Source organism: Camelus bactrianus, chromosome 6 (assembly GCF_048773025.1).
Source record: "Camelus bactrianus isolate YW-2024 breed Bactrian camel chromosome 6, ASM4877302v1, whole genome shotgun sequence".
In the NCBI taxonomy this organism is placed as follows: domain Eukaryota; kingdom Metazoa; phylum Chordata; class Mammalia; order Artiodactyla; family Camelidae; genus Camelus; species Camelus bactrianus.
The window spans coordinates 9,184,176-9,206,874 of record NC_133544.1 but is presented as its reverse complement, the minus strand read 5'-3'; positions in this window follow the sequence as shown (position 1 = coordinate 9,206,874).

The following is a 22,699-nucleotide window of genomic DNA, read 5'->3' as shown; positions in this document are numbered from 1 at the left end:
CCCACTTCACAACAGAGTCCACTTACCTGCTCAAATGCCCAGTGGAAACCCAGCCACCATTTTGTAGCTGATTCTGAGACATCCTCTAGTGGTTGAGAAGGGCAGCAGCTAAGTTAAAAGAGCCCCCCACCCCCACCCACCAACCAGGTCCAGGAGAAGGGCTCCGGTGTCCTCAGAGACCCTCCTGCTATTACTGTGAGTGATAATGGTTACCCCTTACAAAGGCAGAGAGGTCAGGAGACTTGCCCATGCTCGCTCAGCTAATGCACAGCCTCATCCTTCCTGGCATCTCCAGCATCAGGCACTGCTGACTGCCATCACCGCCACCCTCTGCCATACACTGGCCTGCCCTCTTGTCCCTTGACTCCTCTGTCATCTTCTTCTGAGACGACACCTTCTCCCTGTCTTCATCTTCTCATAATATTCCTTCTCAGTCCTCTTTTCTGGCTCTGGTTATCTCCCACCTCCAGCTGTGGGCACTCAGGAGTCTAGGAATCCCCTCCATGGGTACCTCTCCATCCTGATGGCTCAAGATGCCATGATCTTAAGCCTGGTTGATTAATTGTTGGCCAGGTCCTGAACTCTGTTGAAGGGAATCTCTCACCCTTGAGAACTCTGTATCTGAAGTCTTCTTTTGAAGAATTTCCATCACTCAGCCACCTTCCATCACTTGGCTTCCCCTACGGTCATGCCTCGGTGTCCCCACTGATGTTCTCAGAGCCCACTGCAAAGAGAAGCTTCTTGTTTGAGGCACATAGGACTTACACCCTGGTATTAAGCTGAGCCATGCTGAGTTTTATGTTTCCAAAGTGCCGAGAAGCCCCTTGGTTGGCATTTTGAACACCCTGAGGGATGATAGAGCCTCCAGCCTCCTGAGCTGGGATTCTCCCTGCCCTGCATTTATATTTTCTCCAAATCTTTGTTTGGCACCTACACCTTACTCTACGCTCTGGGGGTACATCAGGGAACAAGACAGATGAGGTCCTGACATACAAGTGAAGGAAACGCGATTATAAGGAAAGATCACATTAGACTGTGATAATGTTTGAAAAAAATATGGCAGATATGATATAAGATGAGGGTGGGAGGCAAAGGTAGCTGGAATGGTTGAGGAAGACATCCTTACAGAGGTGATAGCCAAAGGATGGAAAGAAGCAACCATGTGAAGATATGGGAGAGGATCAAAGGCCCCAAGGAGGAGTGTGGCTAGACAGAGTGAATGAACGGACTAGGGTTAGGAGGTGAGGTCAGGGGCAGGCAAGAGCCAGACCACTCAGGGCCTTGTGGGCCACGTTAAGTAGTCTGAATTCTGTTCTAGGTCATTGGGCATTCATTTTACCGGGGATGCCATGAATGCAAAGCTCTGACCACTCTTTACTCAAGCCATTTCTTAGGTTGTGTTTGCAGTGAGCAAGCGTGAGACAAGAAGTAATGTCCCCTCCATGACAAAGAGCAGACATTTCATACTTGTTGTGGTGTGGCAAGTTCCCCAAGCTCAGACTTCTTCTCCCAGTGCAAACCCACTGTGTATGTACAGGCATCCATCTAGATCCATCCATGTCACCCCTGTGGGAACTGGGGCTAAGGAACCTTTGGTAAGCATGCTGGGACTGCCCACGGCCTCTGCTGTGAGTGACACAGTCTTTTGCCTCTTCTTCAAAATGGCAGCCTGCATTCCCCCACCTGCTAGGAGCATCAGCTGCCAAAGGCTCTCAGTCTTTCTCTGCCGGTTACCCTCAGCTAAAGAGACCCATCTCATACAAGGTCACATTTACTTCCCAAGGGACAGCTGTATTCAATGACCAGTTGATGTTGGCATGTAAAGACCTTGGCTCAATTAGGGACAGTTTTAAAGGATTATCCTAGCTCCAGAGCTCCTGGGAGGTATGAGGCCTTTGTTGTGCAGTAGAGTTTGAAAGTGCTGGATGGATGGATGGATGGATGGATGATGGTTGGATGGATAGATGGATAGATGGGCAGATGGATAGATGGATAGATGGGTAGATGGACAGATGGATGAATGTCTTGGGCTATATTTAACCAGTTCACTTAAAGTCCAATCCCTTTAGTCCCCTCTGTTGACATCAATCAAACTTGATCTTTGCCCTCTAGAACATGGTTCTGTACTATTCACAAGCATAGTCTTCTACCACCTGGCCTTTTCCCATTTGCTGCTTGAGGAATAGCATGACAGTGTGGAGCATGGTCTAGCTCTGGAATCAGAGAGACCTGGATCCAAGCTTAACTCAGCCATTCTGCCTTAGAAGATCTACCATGCATCTTCAATTTTTAAAAATGTGTATTAAATGCTTACATAATACAAGACATACAGTTCATGCCCATTGAAAGTCCTTTTCCGCATCCCCTTCCCTCTGTCCTGGTTTTTTCTGTCAGTCCATATCCAGTGCCTCATCTACCCTGAGCTTTCATTCTAAGAGCAGCAGCCACTAAAAATAAAAATAATTTTAAAACTATTATTTCTTTGCATCCTGCCTTTTTCTGAAGACATGATGGGCAAGCTTATCTTGAAATATAGATTTTGTAAAGATAGTCAAAGGTGAGATCAAGAATTCGGAAAATAGAGGATCCAGAGGCACTAATCATAAGGCATAAGCAGTTACTGGCACTGAGCTACCTGGCAGACAAGGTAAAAAGGGGAATGTGACCAGTGTCTTAGCTCTTATTGTCAGAAAAAGGAGACTCCACCAGCCATCCCAAGAGATTAAAAATGAAGCATCCTACCTGCAACAGAAGAAATGAAATCCCACTCTTCTAAATTTCTTAAACTGAAAGAATTTTGGAAAACAGTGCCTGCATATTCCTAGGCGGAATTTCTACATAAAACCTAGACTGAAGCATGGGGAGGGGAAGGTTGGAAAGAAGGGAAATAGATGCTGTGCAAAAGTTATTATTATTACACATAGCAATGGACTTAAACTAACATCTCTGATCTGATGTGCCTCTTGTGGAGAAATGAAACTCATATGTACACTGGTCGGAAAAATGCTTCCACCTAATTGCTTGTGGAAGAAGCACTTTATTTATAGATACCCAGAAGGAAATTTGGCTCCCTTGCTCTATAATACGGTAGGGAACACGGCCAGGTAGCTGCCGAGTCCAGGACACTCTGTGTTCCATACGGCGGGAATGTGGAACCACTTTCCATGTAAACACAGTGGTTCTTCTTTTTCTTTCTTATACTTGTTCTTGTTTTAATTTTAGAGCTCTTTGAAGAAGAACCCGCTTAGCCATGAATGTAAGGGGTTAGTCACCCCCAGCATGGTTAGGTGGAGGGGTTTGAGGGTGAAGGACTCTGCCAGACCTCACTGCCCTTCCTCATGCTTTAATTAACTCCCAAGAAGATAAGGAGGATGGAGCCCCCCAGCTCCCAGATCCTGGGAACAATGCAGAAGGCAGAAGGCAATTTGACATTCTCACGAGTTCTCTGGATTAAAAGGAAATGAGAACTGGGGACATTGCAGGGAGTCTAATTACTGCCCAGCCCATCAGCGCTTCACAGCCGGAAAGCCCCTTAGGAGGGAAACCTTCTCTCCGCTGCACTCAAGGGTGGGTCAGGAAGAGCCAGAGAGAATTGTTGACATGGGCCAGGAAAAGCTCTGTCCAGGATGGAGTGGGATTTGGGATTTGGGCTGCAGCTAGTGATTCCTCAAACACTGCTTCAGACCAAGGAGACAGGACCAAGAGTGGGAACGGAGACCATGTGGACAGTGCTTTACAGTTTGCAAAATACTCTCGGCTACTCGTTTTTTCATTCACTCCTTGTCAGCAGACACTGATTGTGCACCTGCCATGTGCCAGGCCCAACATGAGATGGATTTGTTTCTGGGAGAAGAGGAACAATCTGCAAAGGGGAGCCACATGCCTGTGAGTCTGCAGCCTCCATGTCACCCCAGTGGTCCAGGCCCCCATCACCTATATGCCCGCAGTGGCCTCCTGACCAGTCTCCCTGGTGACAGTCAGCCATACCCCTGCAGACCGTTCTCCACAGGGAGGCGGGAGGATCCTTTCCAAAGTCAGTTGGATCATGTCGCTCAAAAGTAAGTCAGAAACTACACCAGGTACAGGAACAGGCAGGGTGTCACCTGCATAGAACCTTCTGAAAACCTGGTGATGGTGAGTTTTGCTTATCTAGTGGACTGGGCTCCAGCACCCAGTTATTTAATTAAACACAAATCTAGTAGGTGTTGCTCTGAAGGTATTTTGTAGATGTGATGAACGTCCACCATGGTATACAAAGTTGACTTTAAGTAGAGGAGATTGTCCATGATAACGCAGATGGACCTCCTTTAAGCTGTTGAAAGCCTTAAGAAGACAAACTGAGGTTTCTGGAGAAGAAGAAGGAATTCTGCCTCAAGATTGCAGCACCAGCTCCCACCTGAATGTCCAGCCTTCTGGTCTACCCTATGAATTTTGGTCTTGCCGGCTCCTGTAATCCCATGGACTAATTCCTTGAAATAAACCTCTTCATACACACACACACCCTCTTGGTTCTGTTTCTCTAGAGAACCCTCACTGATACAAGAATAAATGCCCAAGTCCTTACAATGGACGACAGGGCCCCATGCTCTCCACCCCTGTCTCCACCACCAACCTGCACCCTCTCCCTTGCTCATCATGCTGCCGCTGCACCCCGTGTTTTCTCACACAGGCCTTTGCACCTGCCTTTCCCTCTGCCGGGCACACCCTTCCTCCAGCTATCTGCACCACTGCTGCTTCTTACATCGTTTCTTCCAGTCCTAGTAAGACATCACCTTCCCTAAATACCACCTAAGTACCGGACCCTGTCACTCCCTGCCCCCACTCCTGCTCCATTTTCCCTCTTGACCTGAGAGCAGTCTGATGTAACACACATTTACTGGCTTTTTCTTTGCTTTCCTTCTCCCCACTTGAGAATGGAAGCGCCCTGAGGGCAGAGCCTGTGGTTTATCTTGGTGACTGCTGTGTCCCCAGCACCTCGTCTGTCTGGCACCTTAGTTGGTGCTGCTTTTAGGCAGCCCAGGCTGCCGAAACGAAATACCACAGACTGAGAGGGTTAAACAACAAAAATTTGTTTTCTCACAGCTCTGGAGGCTGGAAGGCCAAGATCAAGGTTTTGGCAGGGTTCTGTTGCTTGTGAGGGCCCTCCTCCTGGCTTGCAGACGGCTGCCTTCCCACTTAACATCAATTATAAAGTAATTGAAAATAAAGCCCCATCTCCAAATGTAGTCACACTGGGGGGTTAAGACTTCAACACATGAATCTGGGGGACACAGTCAGTCCATAATAGCACTCAACAAATGCTTGTTGAATGAACAAAAGGACAAAGTATAGGGAGTCAGAGGACCCTCACCAGCCTGGAGGGTGCAGGGAGCTTCCAGAAGAGGGGGCTCCTTGGGCTACAAGCCTTTTGTTACAAGCCCCTTCGTATGATTCTTTCCACTTCACACATCAGAAAAGTGAGGCTCACTGATGTTCAGCAACTCGCTTGAGCCTCGAACTGGGGACTGATGTGGGGGTGTCAGAGAGGGGGAACAGACAGGAGACAGAAACCACACCAGGTAGCTGAACAGAGAGAATGTGATATACAGAATGGTTAACTAGGTAGAAAGTGATTAACTGGGTAACTGAAAGGGTAAAAAGAGAACTCTACCTGGCTTACTTCACTTAGTCTGACAATCTCCAGATCCACCTGTGTTGCTGCCAATGGCACTATTTTATTTTTTTCATGGCTGAGGAGTATTCCATTGTATGTATACCATATGATATCACTTATATGTGGAATCTTTAAAAAAAAAAAAGACACAAATGAACTTATTTACAAAACAGAAACAGACTCATAGACATAGAAAGCAAACTTATGGGTACCAGGGAGGAAAAGGGGGGTGGGGAGGGATAAATAGGGAGTTTGGAATTTGCAGGTACTACTATATATGTAATAGATACCCCAGTCTATAGCACAGGGAAATATACACAAGATCTTATGGTGGCTCACAGAGAAAAAAATGTGACAATGAATATATATATGTTCATGTATAACTAAAAAATTGGGCTCTACACTGGAATTTGACACAACATTGTAAAATGATTATAAATCAATAAAAAATGTTAAAAATTAAAAAAAAAAGATAAATAAGATTCTACCATATAGCACAGGGAACTATATCCAATATCTTATAATAATAGCCTATAATGAAAAGGAATATGAAAAGGAATATATACACACATATACATATGCATCACTATGCTGTACACCAGAAATTAACAACATTATAAACTGACTATACTTCAATTAAAAAAAAAAAGAAAAAGATAGAGAACTCTAAGGCATTTCAGAGGTAGCAGCAACAGGAGGCAGCTTCCTCCTCTAGAGGTTGGGGAACAAAGGAAAGAATTTGGAATCATACAACTGCGACTCTTAGGGGAGGCTGCAGGGGGCTCAGACTGGCCAGTGGTGGAGTCTTCAGGGAGGACAAGGCACAGAGAAGGGTCTCTGTGATTGCTGGGAAAACTGTGAACTAGATTGAGGTGGTCCTGTGGAGAAGCAGTGATGGATGCCAAGTGATGCTCTCAGGAAGAGCCTCCACACCAGGGGGCTGCGAAAGTGGATGGTAACCTTGTCCAAGCTCTTCAGGGAGAATAAGTTGGGTGAGGGACACAAGAGTGTCTGCCACGCTTCAAATAATCTGAAATCATGAGAAAACTATTTCCATTTTGAGAAAAATACCAAGTGTGATTTTTATGATCAAACTTAGCTCTATTTTCTATGTTAAAAATTGCATGAAAGTAGGAAAAAAAAATTTGATGAAATCCTAGGAAGAACTTTCCATGGTCTTCCAAATGGTATTTTTCAGTGGCAAATATCACATTATCTACTGAATTGGAAAAAAAAAATGATCAAACTTCCTCAGACCGCATTATTAGCTAGACTAGCAGAGATATATGATGCATCTTCAAAATTCTTGCAAAGTGCAGTTTGATGTTCCCTCTGACAAATATAGAGAAAAAATGTGTCTTTAACCCAGCCTCCTTCCAACTCCTCCCAGCAAATGAGAAGGAGGTAGAGATGATCAAAATATAAGCCAGGGTCATGGCAACACCTAGTCAGAGAAGTCCCTACCTGGGCGCAAGGTCACAGATAACCACGTGGGTGCAGGACAGGTGGGCAAGGACTTCGCTTCTGGAGGTAGTAGGTTATCGGAGGTTTTGCCACAGTACATACCCTTAGATACGTGGAGCACATACTTTGTGCCAGGGATTAAACATAGACTAACTCATTGATTCCTTTAACACAATTAGAAAGTAGGCGCATTATGAGTCATATTTCACAGTAAAAGGCACTGAGACTTAGAGAGGTGAAGTTACCTATCCAAGGTCCCACAACTGGCCGAGCTCAGATTTCAGCCCAGTCTTTGTAACTGTCAGAACTAGGAAAGCACCTCGGATGCTGGGTGACTAACATAGGTAACTGAGCTCAAGAGAAGCAAAACAGTGTTTCCAGATACAGTGGATTCCCCAGACACCTGGGGATTGATCAGATCTCATGATTCTCAGCTGAGGGCTGTCGCTGCCCCAGTCCTAGATTGCATGCTAGAAATCTAAATTAGACATGAAGGGGTGTGCGTGGTCGGGGGGTGGCACAAACTAGACCAGGAAGAGGCCTTAGGAAAAATGGACCAAGGGGACTGAATTTAAAAGACAAGATGGGCAGTTATGACCTACAGCTAATCACAGGCTGACCCTTTGACCCAGAAAGTCCACCCCTGGGTATATACTGAGGAGAAATGAATGTCCAAGAGCCCCCAAAGACATGTACAAGAATGTTCATAGGGACTTTACTTATAATTGTCTGCAACCGGAAGCAATCCAAGTGTCCATCAACAAGAGAATGGATAAATGAATTGTGAAATACACATGTCATTAAATACGACATGGCAATTAAAAAGAACAAACTTTGATATATGTGTGAATTTCACAAGCATAATGGTGACCAAAATAATTTTTGCCAGTCTTTAAACTTATTCTGGATAATTCCATTTATAGGAAGATCAAACACTGGCAAAATTAACGGATGGGGAAAGGAACCAGAAATGGTTATCTCAGGTTGAATAGAAGGATATTGGTGGGGAGGGAGCATCATGGAGCCTCCAGGAGGCTCTAAAATGTCTATATCTTGAGCATGGTGGAGTTTACAGGAGACATATGTTACTATTTGTCAGTTTTACTGTATGTAGGTTATACCTACGTCAAACTTTATTTTTAAGAACAAAAAGTCAGGAGCAGGGACAAAGGCAGTCACCTCTCTCACCTGGGCACCAAGCCCAGTTGCCTGGTCCCTGAAAAACCTCAGTCCGTTATTGTCAGAGCGCTGACTGAATGGTGTCAATAATCTCGCATGAAAAATCACGCCAGCTCCTTACAGAGGGGAAGGATATGGGAAATGAAGCTAGACAAAACATTCAGGCTAATAAATCACAAATATCCATTTATCTATCCAATTTGGGGAAAGTGAAGGAGTGCTAGGTGGCCATGATTACAATGCCAGCCCTTGTTTTGTTTGACAAATTAATCTGCCCAGGGTTTGGGAAGTGCCGGAGCATCTCCCCACATCATCCCAAGGCCAGGCGGGCTCATCTGATTCCAGGGGAATAGATGGAGGCGGCCTGATTTTCATGTAGATTACTCGAAAGCTGAATGTAAATTGATGTAAATCAGGGAAACGGATCAACAGCCACGGCATCTCATTCTCCGAGGTGGGGCCTCTCCTGTGCAGACACTGGCTGGTGGCTCTCTGGGTACCTTCCCAATCTGAGCCAGGCAGCCTTCTGGGGGTGCAGATGAGGGGGACAGAGGGACCCTAAGGGGAGGTCATGGGGGCTGCATGGAGCGCTGGAGGAAATAACGTCTCCCAGGATGGATCCAGTCACAGCCGCATCCCGACTCTAATCGACACATCGAGCCTGCAAGGAGAAGGCGGTGAGGGCTTTGATCAAGGCAATATATGTTCAAATTTAGACTAAGCGAGAAGGAAAAATTAGTAACAATCACCCGCAACTCCACCAGTCACAAATAATCAGCTGAGATTTGGATGTGTTTCCTTGCAGACCCGTTCTAATATACATGCAGATGTGTATGTCTGTTGTAAAATTTATGTTTTAATGGTTTGTCTTTTTTAACTATTTTATTCCTTTGGCTCCATGTAATGAGTATAGAAACTGAATCAGGATAAATGTGTTTTTTCCAGAGCTAGATTTTCCATGACGCTAAAAATGCTTAAGCTATGGGACCCCCTCCTTGCTCGCCCTTTTCCAGGGCCCTGTACCTAAGTTTGCATTCATAATTTTGTGTTCTTTCCCTTAAAGAAGACTCCCCAAATTGTCTCTATGCTCCGTAAAACCTGATTCCATGCCTGCATTTAACCTTAAGCCAGTGCTGTGGGTTGAATTGTACCCCCTGAAAAGTTACATTGGAGTCCTCACCCTCCTGTGCCTGCAAATGTGACCTTGTTTGGAAACAGAGTCTTTGCAGATATGATCACATTAGGAGGAGAGCCTATGGTTTAGGGTAGGCTGTAATGCAATGGGAAATTGGGGGGCACACACAAACGTGAAGACCATGTAAACATGGAGGAAAGGACTGAAGTGATGAATCTTCACTCCAAGGAACCCCAGGGATTGCCAGACACCCCCAGAAGCTAGGAGAGGCAAGGAAGGAGTCTCCCCAAAAGTCTTCAGGAAGAGTGTGGCCCTGTGGACACCTTGATTAAAGATTTTTAGCCTCCAGAACCATGAGCGAATAAGCTTCTGCGGTTTTAAGCCACACAATTTGTGTATTCTTTTGTTATGGCAGTTCTAGGAAACCAGTGCAGCCAGTGAGCCCCAAAGCTGGCTGAGCACTGGATATACTAGGGAGATGGAGGTGACGACCAGGAGGCTGTTATGTGAGCGAGGGCCTAGATCAATGGAATGGTGGTGGTGTGTCCCTGGCCCACAACCGAGGCCACCTCGTCAGTCTGAAAGCATCCCCTGTCTGCTAGTTGGGCTCCGCCTTAGGTAGTGCTGGATTAAAAGGAAACACATTCTTGTGACTTGTCTTGCTTTTTACTCCATCGACTCAAGGAAAGAAAAACAGGTGTATTGAGCATCCACTGAAAGGCAGGCACTGAGCAAGGTCTTCACCTTTGTCATTGATCTGCATAAATCTCCCAGTAACTCCCCTGGGAAACAGTATCATCCCCATTTTATTGACAGGAAGGTTGAGGCTCTGAAAGGTTGAATAGTTTACTCAGGATCACAGGGAGAAGACAAAGGAGGACTCTCACACCAAAATCTGTGCCCTTTCTTCCTCTTGTTTCTCTAAAAGGGGCTTGGAATCCCATGTCAAAATTTCAGCTCTGTCTACAGCTGGAGGTAGAAGCAACTGACCGGAAGCTCTGAGTCCAGAATGGAGTTTGGAAGTTTCTTTCAGTGCCTGCCCTTCCCATGGACCCACTGGACGACAGGGCCAGTCCATCCACTCACCGCTGTTTACGAGCCAGTGAGCCCATGAGGAGCTTTCAGTAGAAGAAAGATTCTTCACTTAAAAAAGGAAACTTCAAATCAAAAAAATGAAAAATAGTAACAATCATTGAGGATGTGGAGAAATTGGAGCCCTTATACCTTGCTGGTGGGACTGTGAAATGGTACAGCCGCTGTGAAAAACCATTTGGCAGTTTCTCAGCAAGTTCAACCTAGAAGTACCACATGACCCAGCAATACTGCTCCCAGGTATCCACCCAGAGCAACAGGCGTTCAAGAAAAAAACAAAACAAAACAAACTTGTGCACAAATGTTTTCAGCAGCACCATCCACAATAGCCAAAATGTGGAAGTGATCCAAGTGTCTATCATGGAGAAACAAATGTGGTATAGCCACACAATGGAGAATTGTTCTGCCATAGAAAGGAACGAAGTACTGACTCATGCTACACCGTGGATGAGCCTTGAATACGTTATGTCAGGTGAGAGAGGCCAGTCAAAAAACCCCCACAAATTGTACGATTCCATTTGTGTGAAGTGTCCAGAATCAGTAATCCAGGGCGAGAGAACGCAGATTGATGTTTGCCAGGGGCTGGCAGGGAGGGAGGAATGGGGAGTGACTGCTTAGTGAGGATGGAGTCTCCTTTGGGGGTGATGAAAATGTTTTGGAACTTGGTAGTGATGATGGTTGCACAGCATTCTGAATGTTTTGATGCCACTGAACTGTACACGTGAAGCTGGTAAATTATATGTCACATATATTTTACCACAATGAAAAATACTTCTAAAAAAAAATCTCCAATGGATTTCTCACACTGCTGCTTTTTCTAACCCTCTCTCTCCCCTCTGTCACAGCCAGACTTCTCGGAAGAGCTGTCTGTACAGTCTATCTCCACGTCGCCATCACCCACAACCCCCTCTGGTCTGGCTTCAGGCACCATCACACCCCCGATTTTGTCCCCCTAGTTTACCTTTTCAGCTCTTACCTGGCTGTGAGGTATCATCAGACAAATACACACACACACATGCAGAGTTTTTCCATTTGGATTAGGCTGCCCTCTGTGAAGACTGTCTTGTTCCTGATGCAGCTCACTTGGCATTGGAAACTTTCAGACTGACACCTTGGCGCTGACCTTGAGCAAGGTTTCATTCCCTGAAGGGAAAGATGGGGCTGAGCCCAGCAATTACGCGTTGATGGCCGTCAACCCAGCTCGTCCTGGGGACGGAGATTCACGCCAAGGTGGGCACCAGATGCAGAATACACATTCGTGAGAATCAAAAGGTAATTTGCACATGTCTCAAATTGTACCCTCCCTCTCCCCCATCAATTTTCCTCTCCTGCAGAAGGTAAAATTAAAGGCTTCAGAATATTACACCTTTTAGTATTTACCAAGTGACAGGGAATCAAGGTGTCAAAGTCATTGACAGGCTGACGGATTGAACTTGGGCTTGGAATATCCCTTTATCACAGCTACAATCAGGGCACTTTGTAACCATGTCCCAGAGACAATAGCAATTAATTTAGGGAAAATACAACCGCAGTGACAACTCGCATGGGTGATTGGACCTTCACACGTTCTGAATACCTCCAGCTTCGCATGGGTGATTGGACCTTCACACGTTCTGAATACCTCCAGCTCTCCAGCATTCAACTTTATGGAAAATTGGAGATGACAGAGCACAGGGGTTCAGAACGCAGGCTTTTCTATCATGGAAACCTGGTGTAAGTCCTGGCCATGCCACTTACCAGCTGCGTGTCCTTAGACCAGTCACTCGCCTCTTGGAAGTTTGGTTTCCTCTTCTGTAGAAGGGACAGAGCGCGTGTTCCTACAGCACGGGGCTTTCGTGACATTGTCAAGGAGCACATTTCTTCTCCTGATAAACCTTTACTTTATGCTGGCCTCTGAGGGCAGGATGGAGATCAAGTGGGTAAGTCCTTGCCCTCCCACCACCCACATTCTGGAAAATACCACAGGTACAGAATTAGGGCAAGGTCTGGCTTCCTGTAAGCCTTTAGTAAATGCTGGTTAATATTATTTTGAAAGAGAACACTTTCTTCTTTTTAATTGAGCTGTCACATGCTGTACAGTGCACAAAATATACTGCTTAATAGTTTTTTAAAAGTAGACTTTATTTTTTGAGCAGTTTTAGGTTCACAGCAAAATTGAGTGGACGGTATAGAGAGTTCCCATATAGCCCCTGCCCTTCACCCGTAGCAACCCACAGCCTCCCCCACCATCAGCGTCCCCGACCGGAGTGGTCCATGTGTTACAGTTGCTGAACCTACATCAACACAGCATCACACAAAGTCCATACTTTACATTAGACTTCATTCTTGGCGTTGTACATTCCATGGGTTTGGAAAAACATATAATGACATATATCCACCATTATGATACCATACAGTTTAGTTTCACTGCCCTAAAAAATCCTCTGTTCTCTGCCCATCCATCCCTGCCTTCTCCCCAACTCCTGGCAACCACTGATTTTTCTACTGACTCCATAGTTTTGCCCTTTCCAGAATGTCATGTAGTTGGAACCATACAGTATGTAGCCTTTTCAGATTGGCTTCTTACACTTAGTAATATGCATTTAAGTTTCATCCATGTCTTTCCATGGCTTAATAGCTCATTTCTTCTCAATAAAAAAATGAATAATATTCTGTTGTCTAGATGTAGCACAGTTTAAAGCTCCATTAATTTTTCATGTGCACACATGTAACCACCATCCAGGTCAAGAGGTAGGACACCTGTAGCCCACAGGAAGCTCCCTTGTGCCCCCTCCCAGTCACACCCCACCACAGTGACCACTTTTCTCTCCTCTATCACTAAGAATTAGTTTTGCCATGTTTGAAACTTATCTATAAACAGAATCTTACATCATTACTCTTTTATGCCTGGTTTCTTTGATTTAAACTTACTTCTGAGGGATTCATCCATGGTGCATACATGCAGAGTTCATTTTTCCTTTGCTGTATTGCATAGAAACCTGAATATTATGTGTTATATCCTAAAATATGAACATGTCCTGGGATCAGACACTGCAGGAAGCATCTGGGAATACAGAGATGTATGTGCCCAGGGCAAGACTTGTGCTCAGAGGATGCACAGCTTAAGAGTGGATGTGAAACATCCTAAATTTCCCCAACGTGAAGTGTCTCATCAACTGTCTCTAAGACAAGGAGTGTATTACACTTTATGGGAAAACCAGCAGGAAGAAATGTATTCATTTGAATACTCTTTGAGCTCTAACAAGATGCCAGGCCCTGTGCTGAGAGCCTGAGAGACAATAAGGTGGAGAAGATATGCTTCCTCACTTTGGAGAGCTAATATCTAGGGACTGGGGAAATGCAGACAAGTTGCCAATGATATGTGCTCTGATAGAGCAACTGCAAAAGGCTAAGGATGTCCAGAAGAAGAGGGGCCCCTCCCAGCCTGGGAGGACAGGGAATGTGCAGTGGACATTGCTGGCGGCCTGGCCTGCAGACACTCCTTCCTCCCTCCCCACAGCCAAGCCTTCTTTGGGCAATAATTTATTCAAAATGGTGGCCACATTACACTGAGCCTCCCCCCTACCCCTGCTCCAGCAGTTGACTCCTGATTGGTCCAAGCCAGCCAAGAGGCTCCTGTTCCCCACCAGCCATTGGTTTAGCCATGGTCATGTGATACATTCTGGCCAATTAGATGTGAGGGAAAGTCACCTGGAGTGAGTGGAGGGCAAAACTTCTAAGAAACATTCCTCCCTGATTTGAAAAAAAGAAACAATGTCTCTCGGGAGGAATTATCTCATTTTTATGCCACTGGTCTTCATTATGAATAGGTGACACCACGTCTTTTTGCTCATAAAACTTCTAGCAGAATTAACCCAGAACTACTGCATTTCTGGACTTCCAGAGTATCTGGTATATATATACAATGGAATACTATTCAGCCATAAAAAGGAATGAAATAATGTCATTTGCAGCTACATGGATAAACCTAGAGATTATCATACTAAGTGAAGTAAGTAAGACAAAGACAAATATCAAATGATATATATCACTTCTATGTGGAATCTAAAAAAAATGATACAAATGAACTTATGTACAAAACAGAAACAGACTCACAGACATAGAAAACCAACTATGGTAATCAAAGGGGAAAGAGAGGGGAAGGATAAATTAAGAACTTGGGATTAATAGATACACACTACTATATATAAAATATATAAACAGCAAGTATCCACTGTACAGCACAGAGAACTATATTGACTATCTTGTAATAACTTATAACGGAAAAAAATCTGAAAAAAGGGTATATATCTGAACCACTTTGCTATATACCGGAAACTAACACAACTTTTAAATCAACTATAATTCAATAAAAGAAAATTATGCTGTGAAACCTGTCTTTTGAACAAGGGAAGAACAAATCTTATTTGCTGCGTTTGTGTTAAATGTCACCATTAGTACATACATTTGGATGTAAACAAAATCCCTGCAATGACAACAGAGTATGAATGAGATTATAGCAGGCCAAGAACTGGACCTCCAAGGCCTGTCCCTTTCCTGAGAAATTTCGAGATTGTACAAATGAGTCTCTAGAACCCATGAAAGACAATATGTGGACTGCTCTATTTCTCTGGACTAAAGTTTCTTATGTCGTAAGCCTTTCTATTTTTAAGAAAATGCAAAAAAAGTTGTACCCTTCCTCCAAAATTGCATTGTGAGCATTTTCCCATGCTGTTATGCTTTCCTTGGGAAACATGACTTTTATCAGCTAATCATATTCCATAATATGGATAGACCATTATTTACTTATCCAATTATTGTTGGATATTTGATTTCATTTCTCCACTTTTTGCTTTTAACAATACAGTTAAAGAGAAACCTAATACTAATATCTTAGTGTGCATTTCTGACCCTAGCTTTGGGGTAGAGTCTTCAAAGTGGAGTTATTGGGTCAAAGGGTGTGACTATATTTAAGACTCTTAGTATATTTTGCCAAATTTCCTTCCAGAGAAGTTGCAACACGGCACATTCCCACAGGCAACATTTGAAAGTGGATCATGACCTGGATCATGGGGACGTAGGATGCACCAGCCCAGACCCCAACCCTGGAGAGCTTGTTAATTCTCATCTAATGAAGATGACAGCATGACTGGCCGAGGATGGCAGGCACAACAACTACCGAGTGGGAACGGGCGCTGTTAGGGCGTATTCTAGAATGACTCCATACCACACAGGAACCCTGGGGCTGCCGCATTCATTTCCCTTCTGCCTTCACCGTGGGACCAGTGACTGCCTGGAGCCAGAGTGCCCAAGGGGCTGGGGGCAGGTCTGGCCAAGCTCAGATATTTCATCTTGCAGAGTCTGTGTTCTCGTTCCACACTGGACTGGTCATGTTCTTTTGTTAGCATCTTTGCTCCCAGTTTCTGTCTACGATCACTTTAAACCCAGTCCTTATTAAGTGTTATTACCAGGCTGGGTAGTGTCCTTGAATATTCTCTGATGAAGTCTGGCACCAGACTTGAGACATTCACTCATTTCTTTATTTAATTTTTATTCAGCATGTATATAATAACTACCTACTATGGGCCAGATGCATCGAGAAGCACGGTGGTGGACAAGACATACATGGTCCTTCTCCTCGTGGAGGTTAATTGTCTAGTGGTGGAGCTACATAATATGCTATAGACAAACAAAATAATATATAATTACCAAACTTTGGTATGTACCATAAAGGACACAAATAGAACCCTGTGTAGAGGCCTCTGTGGATCTATTTCAGAGAAGTGGGCAGGGATGCCTCTCTGAGGAAGTGGTGTTTAATTTGAGACTTGAAGGATGAGAATGAGAATGGGATGATTGAGGGAAAAGTATTCTTGGCAAAGGGAACAGCATGTTCTTGAGATAGGAGAGCTCATTGTGTTTATAAGGGACTAAAAGGTAGCAGTGGGCTGAAGCAGAGGGCGGCAGTGGCAGGAGGTGGGCTTGGAGCAGGAGGTAATGAGCAGTTTTCCTTTTGTCCTTAATCCCAGCCACCGAAGGGTTATAAGCTGAGGCAAATGGGGAGGAAAGGGTTCCACGAGCCTGTTTTTTGATGTAAATGGATTAAAGAGAACGAGGCAGTGGAGTGGCCTGACAGGACTGTTGCAGGCGTCCAGGCATGAGATGATGACCAACAACAGGATGAGGATGTAGAAGGAAGCCGGAAGGAGGTTTCAAGGCATCTTGTCCACACCATCCCATTGGACATCAGGTCACTCTGGGGCCAGGTCAGGCTGGCCAAGGTGGGTGCGGGGGCTGTCAGCTTTTCCCACAGGCCTGGCCAGCAGCCACCTACAAAGCGTGCTAGTCACACCCGAGATCCTCTGTCACCCGTAAAGACCTCGAACTCCGCTCACAGATGAACACTCCCTCTGCAGAGGCATGTTTCAGAAGACACAACCCAGGAGAGATCTCGTTTCAACCTGTTCTCAGTCACTGACACCTGAGTGGAAAAGAGTTTCTGAGACTAAAACTTCGGTGAGTCCCTCTCTCTCTGCCTCTGTTTCCTCATCTGTATAGCAGAAGGTTTGTCTCCTCCCTTCCCTGTGTTCATTCAACAACCTGGGTCCCCGCTGTGCCTGGCTGGGCACTGGGGAGTAAGAGTAAGAGACAATTGCTGACCCCAAGAAGCTTAAAACTCAGCAAGCCTCCAAGATTCCTGGGAGTCCATCGAAATAAACCTCACCGATTTCCCCACTTTGCTGAGCATCGCTCCTCAATTCCAGACACTGCCACCCCTTCCTCTCAGACCTCATCCAGCACATCCTTTTCACGGCTTTGATGTCTCTGGGGGACTTTCATTCAGATTTCTGGGCTATGATGGAGGCTGGGACTCACCCTGACTCACCGGGCTGACGTGCCCAGAAGCACAGGACTCTCACTCAGACCATCTCTGGACCTTGTGATGAATGCTAAGCAATGTGACATTCTTGCCCTTAGGAAGCCCTTAGGACAGATCCTCAAACCGCCCCCTCCAACCCACCCTCAGCCCCATCTTGTCCCAGCCTGGTCTCTGCCCGGGCCAGAACCTGGTCATAAATGACTGTCAGAGTGAATTTCCACGGCCTGAGAAATTCATACACACCCGCCAAGGTTGATGCCAAACCTCATCATTGCGGTTCTAAGATGAATTCTTTCTAGAAGGGTCTTGCTCAGGAGGCCAAAAACCTATGCTTTGTTTTGTTTTGTTTTGTTTTGTTTTGTTTTGTTTTTAACAAGGGAAGAAAAGTGAGATGAGATGAAAGAACAGAAAGAAGGGGAAACACTTTAACTGTCGCTGGAGTCCTACTATGTGCCCGGAGGGTCCACATCTGTCCGCTTTCTGGTAGATGATTTTCCAAATGGGCCTTCTGAGGCTGAAGTCAAGAAATGTGTATGTTCAGCCAATAAGTTTGAAGGCTGGGGAATCAAGTCAAACTTGTTTGTCTCCAAAAGGTTTCCTTTTTACTACCTGGACACCCAGAGGGAAAAAGGACTGGAGTAAAGACTGATGGAATTTTGGATGTGGCTTTCGCATCCCTTCAGCGTGGCTGATTGAGTTCCCTTAACCCAGCCAACACTTGCGTGAGATCACTGTGTGCCTGGTGTGATGGCAGGGAGAGCCCACCCTGTGCTCTGTGCCCTCGTGGAGCTGATAACCAGCAGGAGGCTAAGACACACACACACACACACAACGGGGAAGAAGACAGAACAAAGCCAAAAGCCAAGAGAGCTCCCGGGGACGGAGGTGGTGCTCCCTTCCTCACAGGTCACAACTCTGGTTATTTCTTTCTTTGGGAGGTTCCTTCTTTGATTGCAGGTGGGAAGCTAGCCCTATCACCCAAGGACATGGATGTGGCAGAAATGCCCTTTGTGGGGAACAGTTTGTTTCGTAGATATCTGAAAGAACCAAGCTGTAGGCTGAGGGCCCGCCATCCAGGCTGGGCGTGCTCCAGTGCCAGACTTTGAGTCCTCTCCAAGACAGATCCCACCAACACCTGTTTTACAGAGAACACAGAGGAAAATCTCCTCGGGGGTCTGTTTCTGCATAATGTGTAATGGCATACCTAAAAGAAAGAAAGGATGGAGGGAAGGGTGGGAGGGTGGAAGAAAAATGTTTTTGTTTTCCATCACTGCATAACAAATCACCACAAATGCAGCAACTTAAAGCAATACAGTTGATCATCTTGCAGTGCCCCTGGGTCAGGACTCCAGGCACGGGTCAGCCAAAGGGCTTGCAAGGCGGAAATCAAGGTCCTGGCCAGGGCAGTGGTCTCACCTGGAGCTCCTCCAAGCTTGTTCAGGCTGCTGGCAGAATTCAGTTCCTTGTGTCCTTGATTCTGGGTTGGCTGTCTATCGGGGACCACTGTCAGCAACCAGAGGCCGCAGCATCCCTTGCCACGTGGCCCTCCACCTTTAAGCCAGCGAGGGAGACCCTCCCCCTGTGCTTCCCATCTCTGAATTCCCTGTCTCTGAGCTCTGAACCAGATTTTAAGGGCTCCTGTGATTAGGGAAGGCCTACAGGCTATCTCTCTATCTGAAGGTCGACAGCCTTGGGACCCCAATTACCTCTGCCAAACCCCTTCACAGCCACATCTCAGCATGGGTACACATGGGCTGGGAATTTGGGGGGCTCTTTTAAAATTCTGCTACTAAAGAGAGAGGGAGAGAGAGAAAGACTGAGAGGCCACCGAGTGTGAGGGAGGATGGAGCAGAAGGTTCATAAACACAGCTGTAGTTGAAGGTGAGGGGGTGAGTCCTAGCCACCTCCTGCGTCTGCAGATCCCTGTAGTGGAGGGGCTGGTGGGCCCCGAAGACCACGCAGGTTTCCGGGAACCACAGCCACTCATGTCCAGCACCCGGCACATGAGACTGACCAGGTGGACACAGCTGACGAAGGGGCATAGGAGTCGGCATGGCAGGGAACCCCTACCCCAGCAGTGGGCTGGACTTCGTTTAGTCACATTTGCTCAGTGATGAGAACTTGAGTGGTTGACAAGGTCGAGGGGAGTCCATCTTTGGAGGATGATTTTCTGGTTCATTGACTTTTCCAGTTACCTGAAGCTCTCTCACTGCAGCAGAAAACCTCTCCTTTTCTTTTCCAAGAATTAAAAGTGACAGCTTGAATTGTTCTTCTCTTCCTTCCAAAGCAGTACATATTCATTGTCAAAAGAGAAGAAACCACAGATTAACAAAAAGACAAAATACCTCCCATTCAGAATCCCTCCCTGGAGGCCACTTTGAAGGTTTTGTATATATTTTTGTCCAAAATGAGAGGATATTATATACATTGTTTTACAACTCACTTTTTCACTGCCTGTATTGAAAAGATCGTGGTACAGTGACATTTTCCTGTACAATACTCCATTATATAGATACATCATGATTTATTTAACCAATCTCCTATTATAACCTATGTTGAAATGAACATCTAGTAACTATATCTGAACTGTTTCCTTAGAACAATGCCCAGAAGTGGAATTAGGAGACAGATTTCTTTCTGAGTCTCCGTGTCTTCATCTATCAAATGGGGGTAACAGTGGTGCCCACGTCCTAGGATTGTGGGGCAGTTAAATATTAACAAGGTTCAGCACAGAGTAAATGTGCAATGCAAGTTGCTATTGAGCAGCCCATTTTTGGAAACATGCCTTTTAATGGATGTTTCTAGCATATGATACACACGTGCACCTGTCTATCCAATGGTAGAAACCGCATCTCCCCCAGCCCATGACAGAAGGATGTCCAGTGTTCCTGTGGTGGTCTCCAAAGAGGACCATGATCAACTCTCCCTCCCTGTACACATTTGCCGCTCCTCCCATCTACGTCCCATCTGGTTGAATCAGTTATGGCCTTGCCACTGGCTTTGGCCAACAGATGCCCCTAAAGTAACCTTTGTTCCTCCCAGACCTAATATCATGACCCTATCAACATAGAAGCTTTATCGGAAAGGCTTGGAGAGGAGCTCAGAGATGCTGGCCTCAGAGATGAGGATGGCCATGTCGCCCCAAGCTGCCCAGTGGGTAAAGCTCAGGGTAAAATGCTGAGCTGGGTGCTCTACATATGTGGGTCCTCCAGAGTCAGACCTGTCCCTGACCCCAGGCTTCCTAATACCCCACTAGCCTGAAGACCCTCCTCTGAACTCCAAGGCTAGTTTTCACACTGTCCGGCCTTTGTGTCTGCTGTTCCGTCTGCCAGGCATGCCCTTCCCTTTTGAACCCTCCCTGCCAACAGCCTCCCTCCTAGGCTACTGCAGGCAAACATCGGTCAGATCATGCACCCAGCTCATAAGCTAAGGCACTGGTCTTCTTCTAAAAGAGAAACAGAGACGCAGAGACAGAGACAACGTGGAGAAGAAGGCTACGTGATGACAGAGGCAGAGATTGGAGAAGCCAAAGGACACCAAGGATGCTGGCAAACATCAGAATCTAGAAGAGGCACAGAAGGATTCTCTCCCAGAGCTTTCGGAGGAAGCTTGGCCCTGCCCACGCCTGATGTGTGACTTCTAACTTTCAGAGCTGTGAGACAGTAAGTTTCTGTTGTTTAAGTCATTTTGCCACAGCAGCTCTAAGAAACTAATACAGTGTCTAAGAGAAAGGCATCCATGCAGCAAGGTTTAAAGTTGAGTGGATGAGCAGAGTGGCAGGTGGGGAGAGACGTCCGGGTCCAACTGCCTGCTCACTAGCTCTGTGTACTGAGCAAAGTGACCTACATCGCCAAGCCTCAATTTCTTCATTTTTCAAATGAGTACGTTGCCCCTGCCCTGTCTTTCTCTTAGGTTAGTGGGGGGCTCAAAGTGGTTGACATATGCAGAAGCGCTCCACTGACTTTAAGGTGCCATAAAAAAAAGTTGAGTTTCTGCACAAAATGAATAATTTGCTTAATAAATATTATGGCACTCCTGCTGTGTAGACTTTGTGCAGGCAGGAAGTACAAAGATCGACTCAGGAGCAAATTGATTCTTTAGGGATCTTGGATAAAAGCTATCAGATGAGTGGAAAGTAGATTTCCACTGGAGCCTCAGAAGAACTTTCTGAAAGGGGCCCGTTATGGTGCCTAGCTGAGACAGTAGAGTGCAGTGGTGAGGAGCCAGGCCGCCAGGGCTCGAGTTCTGCTTCTGCCATGTACTAGCTGTGTGACTTCAGGAAAGGTCTGAACCTCTCTGTGCCTCAGAGCCCTCGCCTGTGAAGCAGAGAACAGCCAGTGCAGTCTGGCAGAGGTGTCTAGCGTGGGGTGGCCTACAAGAAGCAGGGAGCCCTCTGCGCCTGGCCACATGCAGGAGGAGGATGGACACATGCTGGGGTGTGTGGACACGATCTGTACACTGAGCTGGTGAACCTAGAGGCCCCTGAGCACCTGGGAGTTTACAAAGGCATGGCCTGGCCCTCCAGGAATGCCCAGGCTAGGGCATCCTGACAAAGTAACTAACACAGGTGAGAAATGATGATTGCATGAGAGTTGCACGTAAGAGATGATGTCCTTGAGGGGCCACAGACGGACTTGATCAAGGAGGCATTTGAAAGGGCCTTGCAGGATGGTTTGGATTTGGACCTTCAGGGATGGGGAGGAAGGACACTCACTGGGGATGGATGAGTCTGGTCTGTGAATGGGGACAGGCGAGAACAGCTCCATCTGACTGGCCTGTAGGACACAGCGTCAGTGAGGGTGAGGCCTCAAAGGGCTTGAATGCCAGGCCAAGGGGTTTGGGCATTGGCTGGGTGCTGGGAAGTTCTTGAAGGGCCAGGCTGGTCCGATCTTAACTGCTTTAAGTAGAACCAAGCAACTGATTGTTAAAACTTGCCTGCAAACCTTTGACCTGCCCTCTACCCTAGAACCAAATAGAGCTGCCTCCAGTCCCCTGTGCCTACAGAATCATGGCACCGTGCTGGGGCCCTAGACTTAGGCCTTAACTAGCTTCTTACTTCTCTGTTTCCAGGTTTCTTTGAGGGATGAGGGTCACTCACAGGCTGGTATCCGGAGGTCAGCAAGAGGGAGGCCGGCCAAGGGGAGGGTGGGTGCTGCCAACAGGAGTGGGTTCTTCTGCCTTGGTGCCCAGGCTCTGTTCTCACTGAGGGCGCAGGAGAGGGCTGTTAAGATGCCGGAACAAAGACTCCTGCTTGAATGACAGCTCCAAGCAGGATCTAAAATCAGCTTCAGCCTGTGGGTGGGACTATGCAAAGCAT